Below are 13,594 nucleotides of genomic sequence, written 5' to 3' on the forward strand. Positions count from 1 at the left end.
TTTAATTATTTATAAGGGATTAATTCACAGTCACCAACTAGGCCTAAACAAAACATGGTTATGTTCAAGCCTACTAAGTTGCCACTTGCCTCCAACATAGACCAGCAAATAAATACACTGAGTGGCCAAAAGTCACGGGAAGGGGTGTCCCATTAGAAAATGTGCTGCGTATGAACCCTGAGCGTTGTGGCTAGCTGCGGCGTAGCTGATCAGTCTGTCACAGACACCAGTATCGTGAAGATGGCAACACGCCTGGAGTTAACCGACTTGGAACATGGGATGATCATCGATGCACGGCGAATGGGTCATAGCATTGCAAAGATTACACGCGAATTTGGGTTTCCGAGGTCAATATCACGGAGAGAACGTTAACACCCACATAAACCGCTGCACAGGAAGATCACAGGTGTTTAACAAACCGACATCACGTCGCCTCCGCATAACCATACTGAGCGCTCAAAAGGCTACGAGTCAGATCACCGCCCAGTTGAATGCTGGGAGTCAGGAACACATTTCTACCAGGTCTGTAAGGAGGCAACTGCACCGCGTAGGCTTCACTAGCCGATAACCAATTTGTCTCTCTTTGTTGACACCTCACGAGCTAAACACCTTCATGGGCCAGCGAACATCTGAAATGGACCGTGAAACAGTGGTGGCGTGTGGTACGGCCCGATGAATCTTGGTTCCAGGCTTATCAAGCTGATGGGCGCGTGAGAGTAAGGCGTATGCCCCATGAAGCTCTAGATCCTGCATGTCAAGGTTGTGTCCAGACGGGAGGTGACTCAGTTCTGGTCTGGGCGACGTTCTCATGATCGCAATTAGGCCTCTCTGTCTGGCTGCAGGCAACACTGACAGGTGCACGTTATGAGGACGTTCTTTCAGATCATCTGCATCCCTCTCTGGCCGTAGAGTAACCTGATGGAGATTCCATATTTCAACAGACAATGTGCCATGTCACAGCTCTGCGGTGGCAGGCAGGTGGTTGGGGCAGCACTCCAGTGAAGTTACGACCCTAGATTGGCCCTCCAGATCTCCCAATCTTAATCCAATAGATCATTTAAGGGATGATGTTGATGCTGGTGTATGCTCCATGAACCCCGCACTAACTACACAAGACCAATTGTGGGTAGCAGTGCAAGATGCAAGGGTCCAGATCCCTCCAGAATGATTTCAAAACCTTGAGTCTATGCCTTGCCATATTGCTGCCATTTTGAGGACTCGTGAAGGAGCAACTCATTACTACTATCACATTCAGTTTCTGCCCATGACTTTTGGCCACTGAGTGTATAGAGTATCATAACACTAAATAAAAGTGTCCAACTCGTTGGCTGAATGGTCAGCATACTGGCCTTTGGTTCAGAGGGTCCCGAGTTTGATTCCTGACCGGGTCGGGGGTTTTAACTTTCATTGGTTAATTCCAACGGCTCGCAGGCTGGGTGTTTGTGCTGTCCCCAAAATCCCTGCAACTCGCACACCACACATAACACTATCCTCTACCACAATAACACGCAGTTACCTATACATGGCAAATGCTACCCACCCTCAAAAGTAATCAATTCTGTAATTTTAAATATAGGAAAGGAACAGACGAATGTCATGTCATTTTTAGAAGGACAGGAACAAGAGAAAGGAACAATTAATTGGACGAACACAATGGCTGATCAGTAGGGAAAGAGGAAGCAGCAGAAGAGGATGTAATGGCAAACATGAAAACACAAATGGGCACGGACAATCTCCGGATCTTCATGTACTGCCGTCTTCACAAAGATAAAGCTCTCTTCTTATCAATCCCAGTTCTTCTACATCAATCTCTTCTCAGTCCCCAACTAGCTCGTTTCCGCTTCCCAGCTTCATTGGTAAGGCGGGCATTAACACTCACTGATGGGCTATTCTGACAGATTTTTGTCTGTAGGAAGTGTGGATAAGAAGAAAGCCGGATAAGTACAATAAAAGGGAAGAGAAAGGGAAATATATTGTACTTATATTATCCTACTGGGAGTTTTTTCTCCTTTTGTGTTCCTAATCTTGTGCCACCTGTACTCATCTCTGCTTATGCTTCTATTTTCCTGTACTTACCCTGCTTTCTTCTTGTCCTACACTTCCCACATAAAGACTGATGATCCACCAAGATGGCCCCTTAATAAGTGTTGATGTGCACCCTCCTGATAAAGCTGGGAAGCAGAAACAAGCTAGTTGTGGGCAGAGAAGAGATGGATGTAGAAGAACTGGGATTTGTAAGGAGAGAGAGAGAATATCTATTAGAAGACGGCAGCATATGAAGATCTGGAGATTGTCCTTGTCTACTTGTGTCCTCTTTCTGTTGTTCCCTCTTCCCAAACTGACCTGCCATTGTTTATCCTATTATTTGTTCTTTTCCTTTTCCCCATATCTCTATATATAACATCTACCCAGTGTTCTCCCTAGGACCTTTTTAATGGGTGCACCGCCCTGCCAATTTTACAGACCGCCCAGCTAATATAACCTACACATATGCTAGTTACGTAATATTAATACATATTTGAGTCGCTGGGTGCTCCAAATTAAAATATAAATACAGTAAAAGTGTTCATTTAATAATCTTTATTATTGACAGCAAAATTGCATCAAGTACATTGGAGTTTAAATGTTTAGCTTGACAATCGCGTAATGCCGTGTGCGAGCGGTGTATGGATTAGTGTGGAATCTCATACGAGCACTATTCCACATGACGTTACAAACCCGTATGGCACTCCACAGTAACCGAGTGATAAGCACCGGAGTTACATGATTCTGAACAAACAGTAGAACACTAGTTCAAAATATTCTTATGTCTTGTTCGTGATAACACTAAAACAGTTAAATTTTGCAGTTGATGTCTACCTGTCTGATATTGTTAATAGCCTGAGGGATAAATTGAAGTGTGTGGCTGAATAAAGGTCTATGTTACATTTTTACCCATGTTGAGTATTTGGCGGAGTAAGGTCTATGGACATGACTTCCACAAGTTATGTTAGACAATTAGCTTGTGCGGAATAAGGATCTATGTGCGCACTTGCCTACCACCAGGCATACTGTAGCTCTCCGACCCTTTCAAGCTCATAACTCGAAACACGCCGGGTGTAACACAGAACTTTATTCGGCCACACGCTTCATCTGAGATTTTATCATTCATTTTTTTAAGTAGAATTCCCTGCCTGGCTACTCATTCCTGCCACCCGGCTGATGAAACTTTCTGGAGAGATCACTGCTACCAATTTTTTTTTAAATGCACCGGAATAGCTGACAGTTTGCCTCATATCAAAACATCAAATTAGATGATTATGATGGTTGTTTAAAGGGGCCTAACAGCTAGGTCAACGGCCCCTAACGCTACGAAATGAGATAAATATATTGACAATTTAAAAGTCCAAAATCATCCACTGACCAGAATTCAAAACGTGATGAAGAAGAATGAATGGTTGAATATGAATTTAAAACAATCAGTGGATTCGATCTGCAATGCCCCACATTCCCAGAAACTATTGTAAAACAATAGGGACGGCTTCTGAAGCACAATCCTGAATCGATGATGCTTGTAGTCTAAAGGGGTCCAAAATCCAGATCACGGCCCCTCATAATGGCACCTATCGCTAGTAAAGTAGAACCGTGGTATTAGTTATGTTACGGTACTATTAAAAAGTAGCGTAGACTCGCGGTATTCCACACGTTATGGTACTACTCACACGTAATGTAATACGCACATGTACCGCAGATCAATGGCATTTCTCACATTGCGGTGCCAATTACAGGCAACGCAAACCTACAGTGTTCCTTACTATCCCTTGGTGTTCCTCACATAGTGGGTACTAATCATACACAATGCAGACCCAAGGTGTCGCTCATATAGTGGTAGTAATCACAGGCAACGCCCAGACCTGTGGTACTTCTCACATAATGGTACTAATTAAAGGCAACGTAAGCCCGTAGGGTTCTACATGTAGTTGTACTAATCATGGGTACTGTAAACCCCATCCTGATTCACACTGTTGCTATTAATTACAGATCTATTTTGAACCTAACACAGTGGTACTACTTGCAAGTAAAGGCAACCCATGAGGTTCTCTGCATGATTGTACTAATTACAAGTAGTCTCATGGTTCTAATTTGATCATCCCTTGGTCGCCCATTTTAGTCGCCTCTTACGACAGGCAGGGGATACCGTAGTTGTATTCTTTATCTGCGTCCCCCACCCACAGGGGGATGTGTGTTTGGTCCGCGAGAGGTATTTTATTTCGATCAAGTCCGCCGGCAAGCCGGCTAGGACCCCCCTATTCGCCACCTGGGACGCGCCACGTGGGAGTATCACCTCTCCCCCTGCTACACCAGTGTAAAAGGTTCGTAGAACAATACTATAAACATCACTGTCAGCTACTATCAAATCCACTGATGGATTAAGGCCTCTTCCATAGCTCTCGATCCTTAGCCATCTGCAATCATATAGTCCCTGTAAATATCCTGATCTCGTTGACCTATCTCATGTGAGGTCTGCCTTGACGTTGTTGATGGTTGAGAGGAATCCCTCTGTTAGATGTGCGATGTGACCTGGCCAGCTCCACTTCCTCTTCTTCACAGTAGTGCTGATATCTTTAACATAGGTTTGAAATCTAATCCAAATTTTGGTCTTCTTTCCAGGAAATAACCTTTGCATTGCTCTCTGGGCTTTTGGATATTTGTTGCATCTAGGCTCGAAGTCTCACAACCGTATATCATTACTGGAAGAATACACTGTGATTAAACAATGTAAATAATCCTCATTCAGATTTTTATCGTAGTACATGCCGAAGAAGAGTAAAATATAAGGCCATGTCACCTGAGTGAAGTATTATAGGAGTAGCGACTATCACAGCTTATTAGTTATTACATAGGGAAGTTACTGACATTAACTATGGAAAAAGGAATAGGGCAACCACGTGAGTTGACTACATGGAATGAGTACCAAGTATAGATTGGGCCAACTAGGAAGACAGCCGGTGAGGGGAAGTATGTGAGTGAGAAAGCAGAGACATGGGAGCGAGAACGCCGACTTCCCATTCTCGCTCAGTGTTGTGGCGACGTACATTTGACTCGAAATATTTGTTATAACTGACATGTAACACTCCACAGAGTTTCAGTTAGTGGAATTTCCTTCCAGCTGTAAATTACAGACATACCTAGCCAAAACGAATTTATTTAGAAGTGTTACAGATGATTGATAGATAGATAGATTTAAAGAGTTAGAACATAATTTAACCCCTTATTATAGTAGCTGTCAAAATCTTTTTCGTGTATCAATTTGCGCAGCCGTTGTTTTTGTACCGAGACGTACACTTAAACCCCGTGCATTTAAATGAAGCGCCTTCAAGAATGCTATCTAATAAAAATTGAAACAATTAGTGCAAGAAGTTGGAACATTGATCAACAGATATAGAGTAATGTGTTATTTTAAGGTTTCCAAAACTGACTGGATTTTTTTATTTTTTTTTATTATTAAAATTTACAACAGCTATTTCAAGAAGTTCAGAATTTTCTCCATAGATGTCTCTTATTAAAGAAATGATGTCAGATGTCAGGCACTCTGGTGCAAAGTGGAACAACTAGAAATTTAAAGAAATTTTGTGTTTATAGATTTTTTAAACTGAATTGGCCTTCCTTGTTTTTGATACTTCAAGGTTTGCAACACTTCTTACTCATCCTGCCAGCTTTGGAGTCTGGCCAATCAGAAATTTTGTGTATTTATTTTTCAGCCAATCAAACGCTTCTAGTACCTATTTTATCTGCCAATAAAGTGAGAGGGTGTGTCTGGTTTTAGTCCAGAGCCTTCTCAAACCTTCCTCTCGGGTATAAAAGCTGATGCCTTTCGGAGCTAACTTGTCTTATTGATCGTCGTGTTACGGAGTGTGTGTGTTAAGAGAGGAGGCAGAGGCCCCATTCTTCGGCAGGCAGAACATCAGCTAAGGTAATGGCCACCATTTTTCTATTTCAGTAGTTATCTCTGCAAGCTGACTTGAGGGGAAGGTTTCAATCTTTAACTACGTAACAGTCAATTTCCTAAAATGTAAACATTCTTCCTTCTCGTGGTAAAGTTCAAGTAAGTCATAAGTACTTAAACTGAAAACCGGGGATAGGGAGTGCATTACCCTCTCAAATTCCCCTTCAATTAATCTTGAGGTGACTATGATTTTGTAACCATTTTCACTTGTAAATTGTAACTTAACTTGTCCATCTAGTCACCTCAGTAGTTTAGGATTAGCCTCTGCATCGTCTGGCCACAAGCCCAAGTAAGGTTTTAACCTTGATTTCAAGGAGCGCAAGTGTCTGCTCCATACATTTGTTTTTGGGGCCAGTAAATGAACCTGTTGATTTCCATAAAGGCCCAGTAGAATGTGTACTAGATACCCCCTGTAATCTTAAAAGGTCATTGATACGGTCTTGTAAATTGTAGGTTGTGCCTAGAGGCCTGAAAGTGTAAAAGTAATCAAGCAAAGATGCTCTTATCCGAAATTGTAAAATTTAATGGTTGCCTTAGTAGGCTGTAAGGTTTGGGAGCGTAGTCTCCTGGGTAGAACAGTGGGGCATTGAGGCTCTTTTCTTGTAATGTAATGGATATTTGTGTAATATTGAGTGGTGCCTTTGGAAGGCCGTAACTTGTAACCGTTGGAGCAAAGTGCTCTTCAAAATTGTGGGGAGATTCATCTCCTGGTCTATCTAGCCAAACGCAACATTAGTGATGTTGGGATCTTTGTAAATTATGAGCTAGAAGCTCAAATCGTAACTTACCAATTCTTGGGTTTTCTGCTTTTCTATTTTGTACAAAACTACCTCTGTACCTGAAATCTTGTTGCTTGTTAAAATTTAATATCTGAAAAGAAATATAACCTTTATTTTTTAATTTTTTAATTAATCTTTGACTATCGTAGATAGACCCATTCCAACCCGTACCTTCTTTCACCTCTGTGATCCACGAAAACTCCGGTAACAGTTTTAAATTTTAGTTAGATGTAAAGTTAACTTTATGACGCTGTAGATGTACAATGTAGAATAAGTTTTGGTATAACAGCAGGTTTCATAACCTGAGCCACGTCATGTAAAATAAGTCGATAATAAATAATAACAACAATAATAAGATAATATACATCGAGAATGAAACACACTACAAGAAAATAGAAAACTCAGATACTATGCAAAAAAGGTGGATAATTTTTTACGGTCATCTTCTCAGGATGAAGTCTAATAGATTAACCAAATAAACCTCTGACTTCTTCCGTAACTGCAAAACAACCCAACTGGTTTAAGAAACTGAAAAAGACCTAGTAGAATTAAAAATTACAGAAAATTCACTAATACCAATATAATACCAATATAAATGGTCCGTTATTGCACACGAGGGCGAAACGCTGGCAACCAAGAATGAGTTAGCTGGAAAATTTATAATGTCCAATAACGGACCATTTATATTGGTACCGGTATTATAAATTTACTCATTCAGGACAAATATTTCAGATTCCCTATGGGAATCAACATCTATATCAGAAAATTCACTATTCGATCGAACAGCTAAAGTAATAATTAAAGACGAAAATATAATGTTCCAAGACAAATCTACATTAAAAGCCAAATCTATTACCTCAGAAGGCGAGAGGAAACGAAGATCAGAAACAATGAAGAAATAATGGGCGCTAAGAAAAGAACACACAAATAAATGATTAATTCAACGTGTCCCATAGAATATAAAACAAAATATTAATATTAATAATAATAATAATAATAATAATAATAATAATAATAACAACAACTTTTGCTACAAGGCGAAAAAGTAGGGTTAGACTATATGATCGTTTGTCCGTAGCTCCTTAATGCCAAGATTTTGTTGCTTTCTTCTTATTCTTCTGCTTTTCCCATACCTGTCGGGTCGCTGGTGCGAACTGTGTCGCACATGTGGATTTGGCCCTGTTTTAGGGCCAGATGCCCTTCCTGATGCCAACCTTATATGGAAGGATGTAAACACTATTGGGTGTTTCTGTGGTGGTTGGTAGTGTAGTGTGTTGTCTGAATATGAAGAGGAAAGTGTTGGAACATACACACACCCTGCCCTCTTGTAAACTAAGAAATGTGACTTAACGATATAATATATATAACGATGTAATGGTTTTCAGGAACAGAAACAAAACATAATTCATAAACAGAAACACCATAAAAGGGTCTACATATGCCGAGTGAAAGGCAAAAACGTATATATACAAAGATAACGTAAATGACTCTTTAAATAATAAATAATAAAATAATGACACTATATTCACAAAATGAGCACATACTTCTTTCATAATGTCCTCTACAGCTCTTCAGTTCCAGTCAGTCCTCCATAATCACGTTTGTCGTCCTCATGGGATGACGTGTCGTCGGCTCGCAGCTGGATCACAAAGGACTCTATATTGTATTCAAGAGGTTCCTCATCCCTCACGAAGTCCTTTTCCACCTTCTTTGTGTGTTCACGTTTACAGTTCCAGTCTTCGGCAGATATTGACGCGAAATTACTGTCTAACGAGTTTCTCTATGTCGTCAATACTGAAGATGAAGTTGTGAGAAGCTACTCAGTTCTTCACTTCTGCCTATATTATTTCAATACTGTTTAATTCAGGATGATATGGGGGCAATCGAAGGACTGCATGTCCATACTGTTCCATGAGTTCATCAAGGATGTAGGTTTTTTGTGCCAGCTTATGCAATTTGATCGTGTTTGTACATCGTCTCACAGTGTGGAATGTTTCTATCACTAGCCAGGAGATCGTCACTTTCCGTGAGCTGGAGGTTGGAGCACAATCTACTTCCTTGTTGTGATATGACGTGTTGTCAATCATGAGAACACTGCGACGTGGAAAATTAGGAATAAGCAAGTCATTCACACACTAAAAAAATTGTCACTATTCATGTCATCGTGGTAGTCGCCACTCTTGCTGCCAGACTTCCAGATGAGCAGATAGTTCTCGATGAAACCCATTTCACAACAATTATAATAAGTATTTCTTATCCACCTATTCAATACAAATCATTACTGGGTATTGAATTATCAGACCAGCCTTTGTTGGATACACAGAAAGTATGTACAATGACTTAGCAAATGTCATGGGATAGTCACCTAATAGCATGTGGGGCCTCCTCTGGCCCTGTGAACTGCAGTGAGATGCCATGGCAATGAGTCGACAAGTCCCTGGTAGTGCTCTGGACACAGCTGACACCAAATCGTTTGCAGAGCGGCCACCAATGCTGATCTGTTCGTGGGTACAGGACCCATGGCACGGAGCCTGTGTTCCAGGACACCCCAGATATGCTCAATAGGGTTCATATCGGGGCTCCTGGGTGGCCACGGCAGTCGTTGGACCTCTGCTGCATGTTCCTGGAACCATTCCTGGGCGACGTGTGAGCGATGTGGCGGCGCGTTATCATCTTGAAACACCGCAGAACCGTCTGGGTACTGGAAGGCCAAAAATGGGTGGAGATGGTCTCCGAGCAGTTCAACATACCACGTATCATTCAAAGTCTCTTCCAGAACAACTAGGGGGCCCATTCCATACCAGGAAAATGCACCCCAGACCATAACAGAGACATCAGCGCCCTAGACCACACCTTCGAGGCAGGCGGGATCCAATGATTCATGTGGTCTGCACCATACATGGTGCTTCCCATCGGCATGGTGCAGTTGAAATCGTGATTTGTCCGACCATATCACATTATGCCATTGTTCCAGTGTCCATCCCTGGTGACTGGCGACAAATGCTCCTCGTTGTACCCAATGATGTTGGGGTAACAGTGGCACCCATGTGCGGCGCCAACTCCCATACCCCATAGAACCCATGTTCCTACGGATTGTCCACTGGGAGACGTGTCTAGCACGGCCTGTGTTGAATTGAGCAGTGATTTGTTGCTCGGTTGCCCGTCTGTCACTATTGACAATCCGTCTCAGATGTCACCGATCACGGTCATCGAGGGTGGCTGGACGGCCGGTCGTTCATCTGTTGTGGACGGTGACACCCGCATTCAACCATTCATGATACATCCTGGACACATTTGATCGTGTGAAGCTGAATTCCCGCACAACTTCCAAAATCGCACTTCCCCTCTGTCGGGCACCGACCACCATACCCCGTTCGAACGGTGTCAGCTCACGACGACGTTCCATGTTACACCTGTCACATGTACAGCCACTGCTCACAAGGCCTCCTATACAACTGCCGCTGGCACAGGGGGCGTGTGGTGCGTAGACAACACATCTGTGCATCAGTGCTCCACTATCCCATGGCATTTGCTCAGTCAGTGTATTATGTAGGTTTCATCTCTGAACACTATAGGCCTATCCTCCGCCTGATACTGGGCAATTTTTTTTTTTTTTCAAATCAACAAATCTTTTGTTTTTTATATCACATTTTCCATTAGGATGCGCTTGTTAGTGTTAGTTTTTCCAACATCAACATCCATCGTACTTTTTCAACAATACCCTAATGATTGAAGCATTCGCTTTACACTAGAATTGGATCCTTTGAGCTTTAACTTGAACTCTTAACTTTGCACGAATTTTTGAAACAGTAGGTAAACATTTTTCAACTAAATAAAAATTGTTGATAATACAACGCACGGCACCTTCGTCAAAGTCGTCCAGTCCAGTAACATTCTTTGTGCGCATTAGTTTTTTGTTTGGTGTTTCAAACAGACTATCCATAGGTTTTCCTAACTCTAACGCTTTTCGTTTTTAATCCGTGCCAGTGAACTTTCTCACACTCTAACAGCTGCTGCTACTCTTATCTGCATTTTCTTACAATCTATCACAAACTTTTCTTCCATTGTCTCCCTTCCCATAAAGTCTATAACGTTCGAAATTGCTGCACAAGTTTGACTCTTTATCATCATATGATGCAGGCTACTTTTATGAGAATCGGTAAGTCGAATCGATATAGAGACAGTGAAGGGTATTTATCTTCATACATGTTACATTGTTCATCGGACCATCTACAAATGGTAGCTTAGTTCTCGCTTTCGTTTTCCCACGATTTTCATTATTGTTGTTGTAAATATGGAGTCTTCCAGCAATATTTTATGTGTGTATTATATGTATAATGTTGTATGTTGATGAGGTGCTCGTGCACGGAATTTGTTAAGAATATAGTTAGCTATTTTAGAATCAGTGTTATTGATGAACCTAGGTGCAGTTCCTACCTATTTAGTCGTTTTCAGGAGGTTAGGTAAGGCCTGCAGCAGATGTACCAGTACGCAGCATTATGTACACGCCCTGGGATATAAAGTTTATCATGCTCTTATCTAAATTTGAGGGATCCATTCTGGTGAACTCTGGCGCCCACACTACGGACATTTCGGTTAATTATGCTTATTAATTTTATTAAGTTCTTGAGTAATTTCATTTATATATTTTTATTCATGATTTTATTTATTAGTATTCATCAAAGAAGTTACAATATCACACAACAAATTTTTTTGACTAAGATCTACAACCTCACTAAAAGCACTTATTGTTCATTTCTGCCTCATCTCATTTGTTAGTTCATTCTTTTCTTCATGGGTTTTGATACACTTTTTCCCCCTCACCAAAAACACTTATTGTTCGTTTCCACCTCATTTCATTTGTTTTTCGTTTACCCTTTGAGAGTCAGGTTTCTTAGTCCACTGCACACCCCAAAATTTAGGTTATTGCACAAGCTTGCAAAACAACCCTCAAGAGGCATTATATTTTAATGAAACGAATGAATTTAACATAGTATGTTAACAAGACATCAAACAACTAGTTTGAGCACAAAAATTGTGAAACATCATTTTTAGTAATGTTTTTGGTATGATAATCCTCAAAACAAGGTACAATTTTTACTTGCTTACTTAATCTGCTTACCCTCCAGGGTTGGTTTTTCCCTCGGACTCAGCGAGGGACAACACCCCTACCGCCTCAAGGGCAGTGTCCTGGAGCGTGAGACATTGGGTCAGGGGATACAACTGGGGAGAATGACCAGTACCTCGCCCAGGAGGCCTCATCTGCTATGCTGAACAGGGGCCTTGGTGGGGGATGGGAAGATTGGAAAGGATAGGCAAGGAAAAGGAAAGGAAGCAGCCGTGGCCTTGAGGCATTTCTCTGGAGGAGAAGTGGGAAACCACGGAAAACCACTTCCAGGATGACTGAGGTGGGAAGCGAACCCACCTCTACTCAGTTGACCTCCCGAGGCTGAGTGGACCCCGTTCCAGCCCTCGTACCACTTTTCAAATTTCGTGGCAGGGCCGGGAATCGAAACCGGGCCTCTATGGGTGACAGCTAATCACACTAACCACTACACCACAGAGGCGGACAACAATTTTTTTGAAAATGTAAATTTCTGAAGAATTTTTCGTCAGTGAAACATTATGAATTCCTGACTTACTGCCATCGAAGTTAAAAGGGGTTTGCGTGAATTGGTTAGTTATAGTCTCGTCTTTCCAAACTCTGATTACTAGGTGCTTTATTTACGTTCGCTTCGGACGTGGCGGCTGTAAGACCTCATCCTCACTTTCATTTAAGTCTTTGCCACTTGAATTATTTCCAAATATACCTCCTACATCGTCTTCATCACTGTCTTCAAATACTGAACAATCACTTTCAGTATTCATAAGAATTTCACGAACTGTATCGTCGCTTGTAAGCAAGTCAGCTCGACTTCGTGCAGCCATGTTCAACTGTTTGCAATTGACTCCCTAAAGCTGAAGACATCCGCTTAAATACATTTCATTTCTAGCGCTTCCCATGGTGATAATAATAACCTAATGATTTCAAAGTATAGCCAACAGATGTAGGGAGCTATCCGTTTTTCAATCATTGTCCAAAGACATACAGTTACGAAGATATATCACTTCAAACTCCGACGTGCAATATATTGCGCCGTAACCACAGTGGCACTTACCGCTACACGCAATATATTGCGCCATGACCTTCAAGGGGTTAATTATGTTTTTGGCTCATTTTTAGCTTCTAATATGTAAATAACTTCAACCCCCTTTTTTCACTGAAGATGGCTCAAACGAGTCAAAACAGTTTGACTTTTATCACCCCATCTAATGATGCATTTATGTTATGTACTGAATAGGAGGACGCATTAAATTTTCATTTGTAAAGTGAAAACCGTCAATACACAATGAACAGAAGAGATGTAAGGCTTTTTAGGCGTTTGCTCTAATAATCAGCATTTAGTCTTGGGTCTGACACTACACTCATCAGAATGGGATGTGTCAGACCCTACCCACTGACGCAGGTGAACTTATCAGAAACCCATTATAAGAGAAACAGTCTGATAACTGCATACGGGGGAGAAATCTCCACAATGGAATTCATTGAATTATTCCATTCCATTCATTCCATTGTGGAGATTTATCTCCCGTATGCAGTTTTCAGACTGTGTCTCTTATAATGGGCTTCTGATAAGTTCACCTGCAAACACCCCAGCATCAGTGGGTAGGGTCTGACACATCCCACTCTAATGAGTCTAGTGTCAGACCCAAGACGAAACGCTGGTTAATAGAGCAAATGCCTGAAAAGCCTTACATCTGTTCTGTTTTTGACATGCTCTATTGGTGA

General features: G+C 41.5%; 1 protein-coding gene across 4 annotated transcripts in view; it reads right to left on the reverse strand.

The window, feature by feature from the left end:
• The window catches only part of LOC136873761 (suppressor APC domain-containing protein 2), a 68,466-nt gene that overhangs the window by 34,358 nt on the left and 20,514 nt on the right, over nt 1–13,594 (reverse strand). The gene's annotated exons all lie outside the window — the stretch shown is intronic.

Source organism: Anabrus simplex, chromosome 5 (assembly GCF_040414725.1).
Source record: "Anabrus simplex isolate iqAnaSimp1 chromosome 5, ASM4041472v1, whole genome shotgun sequence".
Classification (NCBI taxonomy): Eukaryota; Metazoa; Arthropoda; class Insecta; order Orthoptera; family Tettigoniidae; genus Anabrus; species Anabrus simplex.